This window comes from Neopelma chrysocephalum, unplaced genomic scaffold, assembly GCF_003984885.1.
Source record: "Neopelma chrysocephalum unplaced genomic scaffold, ASM398488v2 Primary Assembly neopelma1_347, whole genome shotgun sequence".
Lineage (NCBI taxonomy): Eukaryota > Metazoa > Chordata > Aves > Passeriformes > Pipridae > Neopelma > Neopelma chrysocephalum.
The window spans coordinates 3,216,586-3,235,227 of NW_020898011.1; the positions used below are offsets into that span (position 1 = coordinate 3,216,586).

Sequence of the window (18,642 nt, forward strand, 5' to 3'; positions counted from 1 at the left end):
GGGCATCTCACCTGCATCCCGGGCATCCCACCTGAATCCCGGGCATCTCACCCACATCCCGGGCATCTCACCTGCATCCCGGGCATCCCACCCCCCAGGGCTGCCAGCCCTCCATGCTCCCCTTTGGCTGCTCTCAGTGGGATTTCTCTTCTGAACACTTACATATTTCAAAGTTTGTTGTTTAGAGTTGTTCTTGACTACGGGGGACAGGGACATATTTTGAGCCAGCACATTATTTCACTTTATAAATCAGCACGTTGGGGAAAGTTGACGAGTCTAAATAATTAAATTCGTGTAGATATGAAATTGTTTGACATTATTTATGAGCCAATTGACATTTGCAGCACTGTGGCTTTAGTACTCAATATACTGGGTATAATGTTGTGGGGTTACAGTTGTAAAAGTGTTCACGGTCCCATAATAAAATTGTGATAAATTCAAGTCTTTAACCTTTACAATATTTAGTACTCATGTGAAGTATTTAATAGGAGACTGTGACTTAAGGCAGACACCTGCTATCTGTAATCCTAAGTAACACTTCATGCCAAGAATGGCCTTGTTGACTTCAATAAAATGGTTGTCTAACTACCTTTTGGTCTTTTTCTTTTTTTTCTTCTAAATGCAGTAGAAACTCACCAACAGTTGCTGCAGTCATTTCAAATAACTCTTGACCTGAAAGGGAGCATAATGAAGCAGGATAATTAAATACAAGAGGTAAATGGAAGAACATGAGTGGTGCAAAACAAGATAAAATGGCCAATTGTCTCAGACAGGAGTTGCAAAACAAACACTCCAGAGTTTGAACAAGGCCTGATGGTTTAGTACTCAGTAAGAATAAAATTTGTTTGTGTTTCACTTGGATTTTTTGAAATTACTGACCATTTCATCTGGATTCTGTGTAATAAAGATGCCAGAATTTTGAAACTGCTCAGAGCAGGAATTTCTTCTAACCCAATTCTACTGGAAATAGCCCTGGGAGGAGCAAAATAGGATGAGCCAGTGTGTTAATACAGTTTCAGGCTGTATTCCCCTTTAAGCCTGCCATTTATTGCACTGCCTTAGGAATCACCCTGGAGCACAGGGATGTGCATTCCCAGCCCTGGGAGAGCACTGTGTGCTCACTGTGCTCACTGCAGTGCTGTCTGAGAGCCTCCAGAACAGTGAGCCGGGGGTTTCCCAGCAGGAGTCACGTTTTTACTGCTGCTCTGGGGCTTCCTCAGCCACTGAGCACGTCAGGGATACGTGGGAGGAGAAACAGGATTTTCTGCTGGGTGAGAATGAGACCAGGTTCTAAGTTATAGCTGTGAGCAACTGCAAAAGTTGATTTCTAAACCAAGGATAAGGAAACAACAGCAGGGGCTTCATTAATCTTTAAATTCTGTGATGCCGTGAGATTGGGTGCATGCAGCCAAGGAGCAATTTTACTTTATCCTCACATCAATGTCTCACCTTATGTCGTGGTTTGAGACCCCCAAAAATCCAATTCCCAAGTCCAAGCCCCCCCTCCCAACATCAAAACACCACCCCCTCGGGGGTTAACATTTTTTTAACTCCAGGGGGAAAAACACTTTTTTTCCCCACTACAACTTATTGCACTCTGAAGTGCCTGCTCAACAACTTCAGAAGTAGAAACACTTTTAGTTCCATGGTTAGTCAGGATACACCCAGGATGTTTTGTCAGACACATAGGACGGGTCAGAAAGATCCTGATTCAGTCACAGTTTCCATCAAAATTAACTTTATACTATTTGGAACTGAAGTGGCAAAATTTTGTTCCCCCCAGCTTGAACCCTGAAATTCACTCTTTGTAGCTCTTTATTAGTCATCATTTATGTGCTTATTTAAACACCAAAGTCACTGCTGTCTAGCCCATCTAGCATGATGGAGACTACTGTCAAATGAAGTTACTTGGTTTAATTTGCATAATTTTCAAAGTATTTTGCTCACCTGTGCTCAAAAAGAGGAAGAACAGAGAAATCATTGAGTATTATCTTTTAGAGGCCTAGACAATGCATTCATAATTCCATTATTGCTGCAAGGTAGGCTGGGAAAGGTGGGCTTGGTGCTTATTTCTACCTGGGCTGCACTGTGACAGCCTCAGTATTTTCTGTGATTTTCTTTGCCTTCTATATTATCTGTACTTAAAAAATCAGCAGCTCTGCAACTCGAGTAGGCTGAGGAGCTGGTTGGGTCTGGGTGCCTGTGTTACTGCTAATTTTGCACATCTTGCTGCAGCTCCTCAGAGTAGAGACTACTAATTAATTAAAGAGTGATTGAATCCCAGCTCACAACATAAGGCAGTCAGTGCTCCAAGCTGGTTTGATCATTAATGTTGCCCAGCAGGGAAAATACCCCCCATTTCTCTGAGAGTCCCACAGTTCTGGACAGCAGCAGCTCCACGAGCTGGCAAATCTAAATGCACTTCTCTAGGTAAGCCAGAGAGTGCCTACCATACTGAAGTGGGAAATTATAACAGTTTTTGATAATATGATGAAATAAAATGATAGGGAACTTAGATTAGCTCCACTAAGCTTGGTGCCATCACCATGGGTGGTGGCCACTGGCTGTGCACCCAATATTTAGGTTTCACTTTAGGAGGCAACTACATCTCTTAGAAGTAGAAATAAGAAATTCTGCTGCTGGGCAACTTTCCCTGGGAAAGCCAAAGGCAAATATTAAATATTTACTTGATTTTTTTTAGAGTATTATGAAATTTTATGCATTGATCCGTAAATAGAGATGATTGAATGAACTAGAGCAAGATCAGCTCACACATTATTTTACTTTCTGTGACTGCAGACAGATTTTAATCCACCAGTTTTAAACAATGAGCTGTTATACTGTTTGAGGGCAGAATAAAAGCTGTTTAACATTATGGCACACCAACACTGCTGGGTGTAAATATTGAACTGCAGAAGCACTTTTGGCAAAGGGATCCCTTTCTGCTGTGCAAGTCCCCACAAAAGCATCCTGTTGTGGGTTCAACCACAAATTACATGGTTTGGAAAAGGATATCGACCCCAACTAAATGAAATTGTGCAGTTCCTATAGAATTCCATATTGCCTGAGATGAATTCTGTGTATTTATCATAATCAATGTGGGGTCACAAGAGTAATAATGAGTGGCTGCTTCTTGTTGGGTTTTTGGAAAGGAACTAAAATATTGCTCTGAATGCTTCATTTCTGCAAACAAACAAGAGCAGAGCATCTTTCTTGGCAGCTCTGCCCACAAATATAACGAGCTTTCTGTTCAAGTTTCCAAGGCTTTTAGTGGAAGGTTTGACATGTTCTGTGCTCTAATTTGTCCTAGAGGGAATATTTAACTCGACTTCAGTGGCAGTGGGGTACAGGAAAGCAGGAGGTACTTACCAGGTCTCAGTTAAAAGTTCTTTCACTGGGTTGGCACTGTGAAAATGCAAAAATACACATTAGGTAAAATGCTTAAAAATCTTGAGGAAAGCATTTAATTAAACACACTGAAAAATTTCTGTGTAAGGAATCAAGCTCTTGACTTCACTGATTATTCTGATGTGTGTTTTTTTCCTTTTCCTACTGAATTTTTTTATTTAAAAAGGAGAGTACAAATAAAAGAGAATTGCTACTTTTAGAGAGAGATGTGAAAAAACAATGTCTGCCAAGTGTCTATTTATACATCTTTTTCCTGAATAGTTCAGCCCTCTTTGGTCCCCAGTGTTGTTAATGATAGTTTGAATGAGGTAAGTAATCAGCTGTGCTAGATTTGTGTTGAATATGACAAAAAAAAAGGAATACATGAACATAACTGACTATTTTCTAAGTATTAAAATTTTTAAAAGAATTTCCTTTGCTCAGGATCCTCATACTTCTCATTTCATCTTCCACTCTCATGATTTTTAACTCTTACAACTCATACTGTCTTGTTTTCTGCTGGTAGAAAATACTGAGTATTTTCTAAGTAGTGGACATGAAATATTCAGTATTTGTATATACCAAAAAAGAAGGCTAACTTTAGTAAAATAATGAAAAAAAGTACTTTTTTTTTTTTCAGTGGTTCCAAAACTGTGGGTCCCCATTTTGCCCGACAGTCATGAAATTTGGATATGGGTTTTTTTGAGTACTGCTGTTCCATCCAAGTTTCCTACCCTCAGGTGGAAAAAATTGAATGAATACATTCTTGGAGCTGAACAACAAAATCCTTTATGTTGATTTTTCACTCCTCTGTAGTTTTTTTAATTCTCTTTTTCCATTTCTTTTCTGATTCTCCCCTCTTTTACTTCTTCTTCTTCTTCCCCAGTCTTTTTTGGTTTTTTCTTCCTTCAAAGAGTTCCACCTTTTCCCAGCCCCTTTTTCTTGCTCCAGATCATCAGAACACATTTACTGGGCTGCAATGTGGGTTTTGATGGAGATGAGATAAATTGCCTGCTGATATTTCAATGATGGTGTTAACATAGTTAATAGGAGGGATCCTCTTCATGTTCAAGAACTGGAATTGAGAGAAGTTTAGATTTACAGTGGTACAAAAATATCAAAGCCTTCTCCCATCAATATAATCCCAAAATAACCTGAATTTCTCATTCCTTCTGAAGGGACTCTGACTTGCCCTCCTTTGTAATTGTCTGTAACAGCAAAGAGCTGTTGAAAGGCTTTGCCTCTAATTCCTGCTGCAGGCAGTGAAAAAAAGAAGTTCTTTAGATTTACAGTTGCAACCAAAGGGTTTATCAGGGCAGTGGAAAAGGCCACTTTTGAATAAGGATATAAGGTTGTGATTTGCTTCAATCCATTTTCAATCCATGGATTTGGGCTAAAAATTCCCAAAGTCACTTCTTTCAGAATTAGGTCTTTTAGATCCCAGCCCAGAAAACTCATTTTGCTTTATTATTTCCTTCCTTTTAAAGGAAATATCTAGCTATGTAATGAAGATAATATTTAATGGTTTATTTGTTGTGATGTGAGGGTGTATGTGTTTATTTTTAATGAATTTTTATTTTATTTTTAGCTGCAGTTTGACAAGCTGTTCCTGGGCATCCCACTGGATCAGTGGGCTCTGAAGTACTGGAGTGTTCCCACCTATTTATTTATTTATTGTGGGTTTATGAACACAAAATTTGTAAATTTTTATTTTTATAAAAATCTAATTAGTGACTTCTTGAGGAGGGCATTAAGGTTTTGAGTTTACAAGGTTTAAATTCGAATGTACATAACTAGAGTGATAAAAAAAGCATAACCTCAGCTTAATTTAAACTGGGAAAATATAGTGATGGAAAGATTTAGCAAATATTGGAGAAGAAATATGATCATTTTATAGGTATAAAAGGTGCATTCTTTTCATCTGCAATTACTCAGAGGTCATGAGCTACCCACAGAATCAGAGCAACGTCAAACTCCTGCCAAAGGAATGGAAAAGTGAGGCTAAAACTTCATGATTCTCCTTCTGGACAATCAGCCTATTGCAGCAATTTATTTTGTATCTAAAGGTGGAAAATTGTGCTCAGAAAGCGTCTGAGCAGCCAGGCTGGTTGTTTAAAGTGTCTGATTCACTGTGAAATGTAAAGTGCCTGGAATAAAGGAATGCCAAAAAAAAAAAAATAAAAAATAGAGGAATGAAAAATGAGATATTGCTTCAAAAATTGTGGCACTGTGCAGACGCTAATGATACATGTAGATAAAAAGGAGAGAGTGAGAGAGGAAGAAAGGCTTCAGTTCAGCTCCTGAGCTGTAATTGTACATTGCCATTATGCTTTCCCACTTTAATTGTGTCATCCAGCTCTTTTATAAAGCCCCTTCCACAGCAGTCTGGCACTTTTGTTGTTCCAGAGATCAGACACAAACAAAACCCCAGTGCTGGGCACAGTGGGTATGTGTTTTACACCAACACCATGCAGTAATATTTTAAAAGTTAGAAGCCTTTCTTTACTCAAAATAGAGCTTGTCTCAAAACAGCCCCAAGCTGAAAGAGAAAATAAAAAAAAGCTTTTTTTCTTCGAAGAAAATATTGATTTCAAGGGCATGCAAAGCTAAATTGAGGTGAAGATAACAGTTTCTAACCAAAACACCACAGCCTAAGAACACTTCTTAGCCTTGAAATCCTTAAAAGAATTGCATAAATAATAAATAACACAATGGATATTACAGAATGTATCATATACACTATTTCATATATACTCATGAAAGTTTCAGCCTGTTGAGTGAATCAAACCTTGCCAAGCCACATAGGAAAGCTATCAATTATTTCATTTACAGTTATTTACTGCATGATTTTAAATCTATTTCCTGCAACATATCTACAGTAAAATAGCTGCCATAATAAACACTGTAATATCCACTCTCACAAACTTGCATTTTGTATTTCATCGTTAGGACAAAGGCAGAACAGACATTCAGTGTTATTTTAACTCATGATTAAAATCCTGGGTACTTCTTTCTCTCCCAGAAGTCACAAAGATCTGTGTTCTTTCCCCAATAATTTATTTACTACAAGTAAATAAATTCCCTTTAGCGGGAGCCAAGAACCTCCCAAGGTGGTGCTGAATTCTGGGTGACCTTTCCCACCCAGAACTCGGAGCTGTGAGACATGAACAAAAACATCCCCATATTTCCAAAATATTTACTTTGGAAGGTAAATTTACATTTACATGCTGAGCAATCCTAGAGCTTCTGTCACAAGGGGACACAATGTTTAATAAATTTATAAATTTAATAATTATAAATTTATAAATTTAATCATTGTAAATTTAATAAATTTATAATTTAATAAATTTATAAATCTATAAATTTTAATAAATCTATTCAATAGATATGTAAACATGTAAAGCAGAAGTTGTCATTTACAGATGTTTAAAGTATAATTTCAGCAAATACAAACTTTTGTTTTTAAATTCCTCCCCATTTCAAAAATACTTGAAATAAATTGAAGCATCTCTATCAAAACTCAAGGGTTTTAGATTCAATTAGTCACTTCATTGAAAGGATCTAATTTCTGGGAAATCTAATTTTTTTTTCCCCGCAAGGCCAAACAGTAGAAACATTTTCTTCTCAGAATAACATCCCACAGAGAGATGGACTTGCACAAGTCAGCTTTTATCTCTGCAAGACTGTGCAACTAAATGTAGGGATCACTTTAAGGATGAAAGCAGGGTGGGAACTTCATGGGATGCTGAGGTGATTTTGTATTTCATTTAACATTTCTTGAGGAAAAAAAGCAGCTCAGAAGCTGAAATTATTCATTTCAGGCTCAGGCAGAGCTGGAAAATCTTAGGGCTGAGGTGCTGTGATTATATCAGTAGAGGATGTGAAAAGAGAAAAACAAGTTATGGGGCAAATAAAGGGGATCCCAGCGGAGCAAAACCTCGGTGCGACATCTGGGTTTGTCTTGCAGCTGCTCTGGAGTTCTTTTCCTGAGGAATCCCCTGAGGAAAGGTTTTAAAAACAGCAATATTGCATATGTATATATGTTTATAGGTAGCACAGCCTGCTGGGAGGGGGGTTGTTGTGTGAAATGTTATTTGGTGTCTGTCATGTATATTTGGGGGATTGTTCTAAACTGTAATAGGCTGCTACCCTGAACTGAATGCCTGTGAGGTCACTCATTAGGTGAGTTTTTAATTAAAAAAATAAGATTAGTTTCTAGTTTACAGATTGGGTGGAGCTTCCAGTTGGTTTCATCCAAATAAACCTCAGTTTCTGTGCTCTGAGACACGAGGACATCAACCAAAATGTGGAAAGTGGAAATCATGTGGAGATTCTCTCAAAACACACTGTCCTGGTGGTCACACTCATGAGGACACAAGTTCAGACCCTGCCTCAGTTCTGAGAGCAGCACATGCTTCTGTATCCACTGAGGCTTTGGGGTTCCCAAACCCCAGAGACAATCCATGGAGTGCCCAGCAGGTGTTCACTGGAGCTGTGGGTACATTTGGGACCCTTTTGCCATGACATGATGCTTGGCTGATCCATCCACTCTGCCACAAAAAGGTACCAAAGAGGGAGATCACAGACATTCATTCCCATTCTGCTTCTCTGAATCCCTTCTCCTGTATTTATCTGTTGACCAAAGCAGAGTGGAAATGTTAAAATAGATGTCTGGGACAGCTGGAGTGACTGAAAACTGAAATAGAAATACTTCTCATTTATATTTGGGCTTCCTATGCTCTGTTTTTACAGTGGTTCACTTCTGAAAGGAGGATGCCTTTACTGGGGAAGAAGAGCCAAGAAGATCAGGAAATGGGAAATAAATTCCAGTGCTATAGACAGGTTAATCCCTATTTTCCATCTTGGTTGGGGTCTGGCATTGTACCTGCACCAGAAACTGAGCTGAGGAACAAAAGAGGAAGAAGTTCAGAAGGATTTATTTAGACCTCTTGCTGATCAATGCATATTTAGTCTACTTACAATTTTGGACTAAACAGATGAGCAGGACCAAACAGTATAAGAAAAGCAAAAGACAGTCATATTGAATAAAATACCTTCAGCTGAGATAATTTTCCATGTGATGTGGGGATTTGTGGCACACACTGGCAAGGGGAGCCCAGCTGGAAGATTTCTGTCAATCCAGCAGCAATTCATCCCTCCTGGAATCAAGAAGGGAAGCAAATATGCTGTGTGCAACTGATAACATGGACCAACACTAAAGCTGAATTAAGAACAGAACATAACACGTTTTTCTGGTGTGAAAACCTAACTGAATAAGGACTGGATTTCAGCATCTCAGCTCCTCTCTACTCTTGTGGTCTGTTATTGGCAGCATCCTGCTCCAAGCTGGTCCCTGAGCATCCCTAAAAGATGTGAGAGCTCAAAGAAGCAACAGATATAATCTAGAAGTGTGCTACAGCAGAACAGGGCTAAATTTGTTTGTCAGTTAGTTGTTAAAAAAATAAAATAACTCCAGGAGTCTTTGGTCTGTGGTGGTCAGAGACCTGTGTGAGAAGGAAATAAGCAGCAGCCACCAAGACTTTATCTCCTCTGCACGAGGGAAAATCACACTTGACTGCGGGGAGAGGTTAAAGGGACAGGTCAGAAGTGGCTCAGGAGACAAGAGGGAATCTCTCAGAGAGGTTTAACTAAAGCCCTGGGATTTAGGGCCCAAATCCCTGAAAGAAGAGGAGGACAAATGCTGCTCTAATGAGCTCTAAAGCCAATTATAAATGGCTTCTTCTGCTTGGTCATGAAGCTCCACGTGGCAGGTGCAAGCAACATGTGGGGTTTTAAATTATCCAGATTTGTTCCACAGCAGAAAAAAAAATACATCCCTGTTACTTCTTTTTTTATGAGATCCACCTCTGGCACCTTTTGCTTAATGATCAGTGCAATATAAAACATCAGTCACTGCTGCAAAAAGGAGCACAAACAAACCACTTTTACTCCACTGATTTATCCCCAGTGTGGCTGCAAGAGGGAACCTGGGAAATGCCTCTTCCTGGCCCCGTTAGAAGCTACAGGTTATAAGAAGCACATTTTCAATATTTGCTCTGTGAATCTTGGCTCAGGGCTATCGGTGTTTTTACAGTAAAGTCTCTTGCATGTATTCAAAACTTAATTCCTTTCTGAGCCCCCTCAGATCTGTGTCAATGAATGGTTTCTTAAGAAGCTGTTAGTACTTAAAAAAAGGCCTTTGACTTTTCAAATGAGAAGGTATTTTTTTAAAAATAAATTGAAGAATGCTTTCATCACATTTGAGGGACTCAGAGAGTGGGAAGGAGAAAAGTTAAGTGGGTGTTTTTTCCCTCTCTAGTGTTCCTAAACTTTAAGATGTTTGAAAATTCACCAGTAAATAAAGCAACCTAACTAAAAGGCTTTTTTGTCCCCTCCTGCACACATTTAGAGATCTTTGTGGGAAAGTCAACTCTCATATAACAGAAAATGATGTTCCTTTTATGCTGTTTTATGAGCTGAATTTCACAGGAAATTCTCTGGAGTCTCTTCCCCCAGGAGATTCTGCTACTGTATAAATAATATTTGGCCATATCTGCTCCATTTCTGTGCTACACAAGTCCAGAGTAAAACCAGTCTTAAATCTTCATTCAGTTTTTCTTGCACTTCCATACTGTGGCAGATTGGAGATTGCCCAGCAGTTAATAAGCTAATAAATATAACATGAAAGTGCTTAATGCATTCTATTTATCAGTATTTATAAATCCTATTACAAACAGCCCTCAGAGAATACAAATTAAGTCGCTGTTCCTGCCTTATGTGGTGTTGATATAAAGAGCAGTCCTGGGCCAGGAAGTTTACATTTTTATTGGCAGGTCAGAGAAGAAATAGGGAAGGATTAATGTGCTGGTGTCAGGTATAAAAAGGGCCAATCTGAAAAGCATTTTTCATTTCAGCCCTGTTGGCTGTCCGAGAAATCTGGCTGCTAAACAAACCCTAACTCTAGATGTTTATCCAAGAATCTGAATTCAGCATGGTGTTCATTTCACCTGAATTCCTCATTTCATATGTTGTGTAATTTAAGATGGTCATTCACACTCCCTTTAAAGTCAGGGGAGAAAGTGGCACCTTCACAAAGCAGGTCATCCTCTCTATTCTTGGTTTATTCAGATTTTACGATGGGACAAATTTCTTTATGAGGTGACAAGTGGTGATATGATTGAGTTTAATGCTATTCAGGAATATAAAAATAAAGGCAGAGGAACAGAAGCTAACTAAAATATTTTAAGGTTTTAGTTCCCACGAGGATTAAAATGCTTTCTAATGTTGCCTTTTTTCTTATTATTATTTCACTTTTGCTTTGTTTTAAGCTAGTCTGACAGCACTTGTTAGTAAGGCTTAAAAATAATCCCACTGTGAAACATCTTTAAAAATATGCAAGGATTGTATTCAGTGGAGTCATGTAAACCATAAGATCATTAAACTGTAATCACTTACTTACATGTCCAAGATATTTTATGTTACCAGGCTCCCCAACTTGGCACTGAGAGTGACACTGCACTTGGAAGAGGGACTTCAAGCTGATTTAAAACTTCTTGACAGAGGGTGCAGTCAAGCCTAGAGAATTCTGCTTTGTCACAGATTTTAGCAGATCCCAAACATTATTATCTATAAGAGTACAAAGGTTAGTTCACAAGTCAGGGGTAATGATTAAATATTGCAATAAAAGGAGGTGGAATTTTAAAAGAGAGCTAAAATTCCTTTTGAAGGTTGCAGTTTCCAACCCCTCCTCTGGCAGGGGCACCATTTCAGTTTTGAATTTTAGGCAATCACTGCTTCTCCTAACTTGCTGCCCCTGTTTCTCACCAGGATCCCCAGCTGGATTCAAATGATCAATCTCTCAAAATCAACACAATACATAAATGTGCAGTGGCACCAGGAAGACTTTTGTACCCAACCTGACGTTTATTATTCATTTGGAACGTGTTATTTTAGGATCCTGAAATCAGAAGGAAAAACAAAATAGAAATTAAAAATATAATTTCAACTCCCCCTCTGTGCTGCTCTGGGATGGAATTCTTACATTCTGAGTGGCACTCCTGCTGTTTTCAGAGGTTCCATTCCTGTCTGGCAAAGGCTAAAAATATGCCTGGTCACCAGTGCATCCAAGGTAATCCTATTCATATGTTGATGGTCCTTGAAAAGCCCTTCATTCCAACCTGGCAATGCCTACAAGTCACCTCATTCTCTTCCATTCTGCTCCTCTAGAATAGAATTTTTTCCCTCAGCCCTGACAGCATCACAGCAAATGGCACGAGGAGCCAATGTGACAGTGTTCAAAAAGATGAATGGGGAGAATGAACCATATCCATATTTCATGAGAGTCAGGCTAAAATTCACCCCCCTGGCCCACAGCTGCTCAGAAATTGTGCCACTGGTTTAAAAATAATGAAATTTTCAACGTAGAACTTGAATTCTTTTGTATTCACACCAAAGGCATCTTTACTTGCAAGTGGGGGTGATAAACTCTGCCCTGGGGTGGAATGGTCCAGTGGGCAGGGACACAGACAAGGGTGAGAGAGAAGAAAGTTGTCTTGACAGAGGAATAGAAATTCCTGAAACCTAATTCTCAGTCTTTGGCTTTTTAGTTAAAAGAGAAAATTTTTCTGGTGAGCTCTGAGAGGATCCTGAGCATTTCCCCTCTGAGAGCAGCTCCAGGCCAGCCCAGCAAAGGGCTGCCCCTTCCCACTGGGAGAGCTCCCACACCCCACTGCCCCTGGGAGCTGCTTGGTGCTCAGGCCTGGCTTGATCTCCAGCCCCTGCCACTCCACAACCACCCTTCTGCACCCTGACAAAATTTTCCTACAGGAAACACAGCTTCTGTTACAAAAGACAAGAATATATTGTGTAGAAATGCAATTAAGGATATAGCTCTGGAGAAAAACAGTTGTAGCACCCCCATAACTAACTATAATCTCTTAGCTCTGATAAATGGTTACAGAAACTGGGGCCAAAATACTCTGTTGCATTTCCAGAATTACATATTGAGCTGTCTAAAGGCTCCAAGTGGTTTTTTTTTTCCTGAAGCACTTGCTCCTCATATATTGACTTCCCCAGTAGCACCTCAGGTCTGCAATGTTACAAAAATCAATGGTTTTCCACACCTGAGCTTCTGTTCCATCATTTCCCCCCTTGCCAGGCAGTGGGACTGTCTCAGGAAACATCAGGATCCCCCAGAAATGAATGCAGGTCACGAATTATTGAAGAGAAGCATTAATATCTACAGAATTAATAATATATGTCGAGGCAAAGTCTCATTATTTTCCAGGCCTCTTCTGTGACTTGACTCATTGCTCTTTGCATGCAAAATTATACTCACATAAGCCCCATTAGCATCAACTAAATGTTGTTTTCACAAATCCAAATGTTAACTCACTTTTTTTTTTGATACTTCAGATTGGGTCCATGGAATCCACTGTAGCAAAACTCTTTTTTCTTTTTTTTTTTTTTCTTTTTTTTCTTTTTTCTTTTTTTTCTGTTTTTTTCTTTTTTTCTTTTTTTCCTGGTCCACCAGAGGTTTTGTGCATCCCTAAAGTTTTAAAGAGAGGAGGTTTGGGGGGGAAAAAAGAAGTACATTTATATAATTTGCATTTGAAAGTTAAAAAAAGATTAGTCAGGGAGCCATGAGAGTTGGTATAAATTCTTTTTTTTGCTGTGACAGGCACCTGAGGATAGTGAGAAGATAAAAGGAAGTTGGGAAGAGGGAGTCAAGGGATGTCAGGAGGTGATAAGGCTGAGTGACAGTACATTTGTTAATAGTGACATTAAAGCTTTTTGCTTTGTCATACACAGCTCTAGAAGCAGGACTATGTGACAGCTTCCCCATGCAGCCTTTTTGGCTCTTTGTGGAGACACAATCCTCTCAGAAAAAAAATACCATCGCTCTGAATTTAAACATTTGGCAAGGATCCCAGGAAAGACATTTCACTGAGGGACAAAATGATGTAGGTATTGAACCAGCAGATAAAGAAACACATGTTCAGAACCACATGTGGAGAACAGAGCAAGGAAGGAGTTATCATATATAATACACATTTGTATCTGACTTTTCCCTTCAAATGAATCATAACCACTATTTTGAAGAATGTGTGCTACATTTTGTAGTGTAACTGCAATTGTCTAGAAAGTGAAAACCAGACCATGATCAAGTTATTCCATGCACAGCATCTCCTGGACTCAGGGATTGTCTCTCCTCAGGAGAACAGTCTGGTTAAAGAAAGGGCTGAGATGGTGCCAGGGGTTTTTCCTCTGGGTGTGGAACCTCTCAGGTGGTTCAGCTTGACACAAAGCAGAGGCCAAATCCAGTTAAAACAGATGTTTCAGATGTAATCTGAAAAATGGAAAGAGTAGTTATGTTTCCATCAACAATAGAAAAAAACCCCACATTTCTATTTTAAAAATCAGAGTTAACAGAGAGATTTAACTTACCCTGTTTTAAAAGTGAGGATTCTAAAAGTGAGGATTTTAAAAGTGAGGCTTTCCTGTCTCTTGCAGTCCTTGTCAAGTGATCAGACTGCTCCAGGTAAGAAATGAGACCCAAAATCAGAAAGGACAAGATTTATTATTGAAATAAAATCGAAAGCAGATCACAACAAATCTGGGTACAGCTTTTCTGTATTGCCACACTGCAATATGTACAGCACCAACAGAAAATATTTTTTTAAAGGTCAATCAGGTAAACCCCTTTTGTTCTCTTTAAATGGGAACTCACTGTACTCCTCTAACAGAGGCAGTTAAAGAATCCCATTATGTTTGGAGTTGAAATGCATGACCTCTGATAATTTTACTGCTATTTGCCTGTTCCCATCTTGAAAATCCCTCTATACCTTCTGCTATAATTTCTCTTTTGTTCAAATTAACGAACCAGCTCTGTAAAGATTTTCTTGTAACATACAATACACTTTTACAGTGGCTGTAGATCTCCTTGACTCAAGAGAAATGTTTTATAGCATCTGTCTCTGAGCTGCAGATTCTTTTGAGAACTGGCAGGAATCAGGGAGTCACAGCAGCTCAGCAGAGCAAAGAGATCTTCCAGTCCCTGAAATCTGATTTGCAAGTCTGACTTTTGCAGAATAAAAGCAAAGCACCTGAGAAAAAGGCAGCAATTCAAGAGGTGCTACAATCTCTGTGATACACAGATACAAGGAGGATCTCAGTAAAGATTTCTCATTTGAATTATTTGCTGCTTGGAGTAACTGAATGGCTGTAATTCAGCACCAAGTGGACACTGATATATTATATTCATGTGTAGAGGAAACCAAACCTCTGTCCCTTAACATCATATGCACTTTCAGGCCTACAAATAAAAGGGGTCATAGAATAACCAAAGCAGGCAGGAAAGAAGGGGCCAGTACACTGATAAGCACATCAGCTTTTAAGGGTGGTTCTAGCAGGAGAAACGCAAATTGTTGTGGTTTTTTTTTCATGGCTATTAGGGAATAGTTTCCCCTCTAAGACAATATTATATTGAGGCTCAGAATTTCCTCGTGCTGGTGTTTCACCAGCGTGATTTGTGATTTTCTGTGCCCTGGTAACCTGTGCCCACCCCTGCAGGATCCACAGCTTGTCTGGGAACTGTGGAGAGCAGAGCTGGTTCTATTTATCAGTTCAGTTGTTTCCTCAGACTTCCCTGGCAATTCCTTCAGCTCTGCAGTTCATCCCTCCTGGTCCCTTTGCCCCTCTGAATCCCATCTGGCTCAGTACTTATTGACTCTCTAGGAAAATTTTGACCGAGCTCCTCCCAGATCAGATCAGATATTCAAAATTCTCTCTTGATTTCCTGCTCACAAACATGTGCCTGCTTCCAACCTCATTTTCTGTTACTCTGGCAACACCTCTTGCTTTATCCCTTTGCCACTTCTTGTACTTTCTCATTTCAAAAACTCTGCATGTGGTCCCTGCTTTTCTTCAGAAACTGTCCAACCATCATTTTCTTTTGGGTTGGGGGGGGGTTGTTTGTTGGTTTTGATTCTAATTATTCTAACCTTAATTTTTTAATGCGGTCTTGATTTATCACAGCCCTTTTAGGAGGATTCCCACCTGCAGTGTGAATTTTAAGCTTTGATTACACTGCTGACTGTCCCATTTCCATCTATCTCAGTGTCTTCAACCTGACTCTTATGCTCTGAAACTCAGTAAAATTCTATATTTAACTGTGTGTTTTAATGCCCTTTGACACCTTGGAATAAACTTTACCACCTTTGTTTTGTACCTCCCTCTTTTTGACTGACTTGCCAGCTCCACTACAGAGGCTGTCAGGACCTGCACAAAGCACGTGCATTTTGTGAATTAATATTTATAAAGACAGGCAGTGGAATGTGATTTAGGTTTCACGCTAAATGCAAAGTATTTTGTGTTAAATTGTCCATCAACAGAGAGCTAATGCATCCAAGAATGACCTTTACTTGTTCATCTATGCCATCAGTCTTAATTTAGAAACCCAGCACTACCCTTAAACAGGATAATTATGAAGTTAACCTCACACATAAATCTTCAGTGTAAAAATCAGGCATATGGGCTGAGGGATATTTTAGCTTTCAATTGTCATTCTGTAGCATTTTGTTGGGCTGACAAGAAACCAAGGAAGAGCTTGTAAATTCAGGAGACATCATCCTAAGACCTCGCTTGAATTCAAACCAAGGCCAAAAAATCTGGGACAGAAATACCTCATTTTATTTCCCTAACTTTGCAAAAGTCTGAATATAGTTTTAGTGAAGGGTCATTGCCTGGTTTTGTGCTGTGGAGAGCCTGGGACTGAGGGCATCAGTTCCCATGTCCCAGTACCAGTTCTGGGGTTCCTGCATCCATCCTTGATGAAAGAAGAACAGATTATGCTTCCCTACAGAAATAAAATTTCCTGGAGAAGGGAATCTACAAGCAAATGGGGCTCCTTAAAACAGCACATAAATGTTGTAGGTGTGTAACATGGTAAGAATGAGATTGTTACTTGTAGAATGACTCATTAAATACACATTACCTCTCTAGGTGCCCTCCACAAAAACCACTGTGGATGTGCCAATGTCCAAGGAATCACTGTCAGCTGAAGGATTGTACTTCCTCAGTGGCTCAGTCAGGGTTATGGCAGCAAAACAGAACTTCACTAGCAGAAATCAAGGTGCTGTCCTGTGCTGCCCTGATTTACAACTTATGTTAGAATAGAAAAGCATCGAGATGGAAAAATAGCTTTAAATCATTTTTTTTCCATCCTTTTATTTGGTGAGGAACCAATGTGGATTTTTTTGCTGTAATTACAAGTTAAAATAAGTTTAAAAATTTGCCCTAAAACCAGCAGACAACTGAGCTGTCCTTTCTGAAAGGTTGTGCTGACAGCCAGGGACCGGCAGGATGTAATTTTAATATATCCACACAGAGCAATACCTGAGAAGATTCCTTTCCTTTCAAAAATACAATAACCTTTCTCAACTGCTCAGTATTTATCCAGTGATTTCCATTTTCGTGTCTGTGCCTTTTCTTCTTGCCCAAAAGGACCTGTCCATCCTTTTTGGCCAGATTCAGAAATCATTCCACAGGTGCTGTTTTAACTACAGGCACAGTATTTCACACGTTGCTACAGATATTTCTCTCAGTTGCCTTTTCCTCCTCAGTGAACTTTAAGAAGTTTAGTTTCAACATACAAATTCTGAATGAGTTGGTTCTGGGGCACTGGACAAATTTAGCTCTGCAGTGACTCTAAGATGATACCTATAAATTGCTTTTCACTGTAAAAACTTTCTCTTTTCACCCCAGAAAGAGGAATATCCTTCCTTCCCCAGCTGAACCAGCAGCATCAATACAATCCTACTTTGATTATCATGTTCCTGTGATTATGAAAGGCTGCATTCTGTGAAACATCACCTGGTAATCAACGCCAAAAAATCCCTAAGGATTAGACAGATTCCCTGTTTTTCCCTGAGTAAACACAAACACACATTTCTTTTAACTCATTAGTGCAAACCCCATTAGATCCCACAGAAAGCTCCTGCTCCATCTGCACATGGATCCAACTCCTCCTTTCAGACAGCAGATTTAATCAATGAAAATAAATTACTTAGGAATTAACTTCAGGGGAAAAGCTGGCTCAGAATGTTATTATTTTGGAAAGTTCATTTTTCCCTGACAAACCCACGTGTCAGAGGGATATTGGCTGCGATGGGGCAGGTTCAATCACTCAAATCTTTATAAGATTTTGCAGGTTTATCACCACGTGAGGTGGGTAAAATAGGTGAGCTGTGGAATCTGTGAAGGCTCATCCATCAAAATGCACTGGGTAACTTTCACACACAAGCCCGAATATCTTTTATAAAGGGCTTTTCCTCCAAAACTTGTGATAAATGTTGGAGTATTAATATTCATAGACTTGTTACTGAAGACAGAGAACATGCTCCAAAATAGGAATTGGGCAGTTTATATAGAAAGAGAAAACTTCAAGCTTTCAGGGGAAAAAAAAAAAAAGGGAAAAAAATTTAAAAATTTCCCATGAGGGAGAAGGAAGAGAGAAAGAGAGTTAGTTGGAGCAATGACATTATCAGAAGGCTGTAAAAGCCTTGTAGGAAAAAGGTAATTTATTTTAAGATTGCTAAATTCAGCAGAAGATGTAACAGGAAAATGGTTTTAGTAGTTGAAGTCTGGGGAGTTCCAGCAGCCCATAATGTAAATAGGGACCTGGTCTGTTTAAAAAAGATATCTGCTATAACTATGAGATTTTTCCCTCACATTTTGTGTAGCAAGTATCTGTAGCATTATTTAATGTAACAACATGTTGTTTGCCAAAGATTCATGCTCTCTTAAAGAAGGCCCTCGAGGCATATTTGGAAAAGCTCCACAAACTGATTGCTGGTTTCTCCTTTCACTCCAGAAACAGAGGTAACCTGAGTGCTGACAACCCTTGTATTTGGAAAATAAACTGGTTTAGTTAAACAAAACAGAACACAGAGAGATGAGGGTTTGAGATTGCAGAAAAAAACAAGGTCTTGGGACCTGAACTGATGCTATAAAAGTGTCCACAGGATTTAGATTCCATTTCTTGGCTCAAACATCTGTATGCTGCTTTTTATTTTTTATAGAAAATGAGGAATAAGCATTGCTCCAAACAGCCATATTTTACATTAATTTAAATTTCAGAAGCAGGCAGAAGAATTAACTACTCATTGTTTTCCTTTCTCATGTTTATAACTTAGAAGGTTTCAGTTACCCAGTTAGTTATGGGAAGGAATAACATGGCCTGTAGGAGATCAATTC

The 18,642-nt window shown here is 39.1% G+C and overlaps 1 long non-coding RNA gene across 1 annotated transcript; it reads right to left on the minus strand.

The window, feature by feature from the left end:
• Positions 1-636: 636 nt before the first annotated feature.
• Positions 637-8,520, minus strand: LOC113978614. Its single transcript, XR_003537622.1, has 3 exons — positions 8,442-8,520; positions 3,370-3,405; positions 637-672 (listed from the first exon to the last, which is right to left on the minus strand). It is a non-coding gene; the product is annotated as an uncharacterized LOC113978614 (long non-coding RNA).
• Between the last annotated feature and the right edge of the window lie 10,122 nt (positions 8,521-18,642).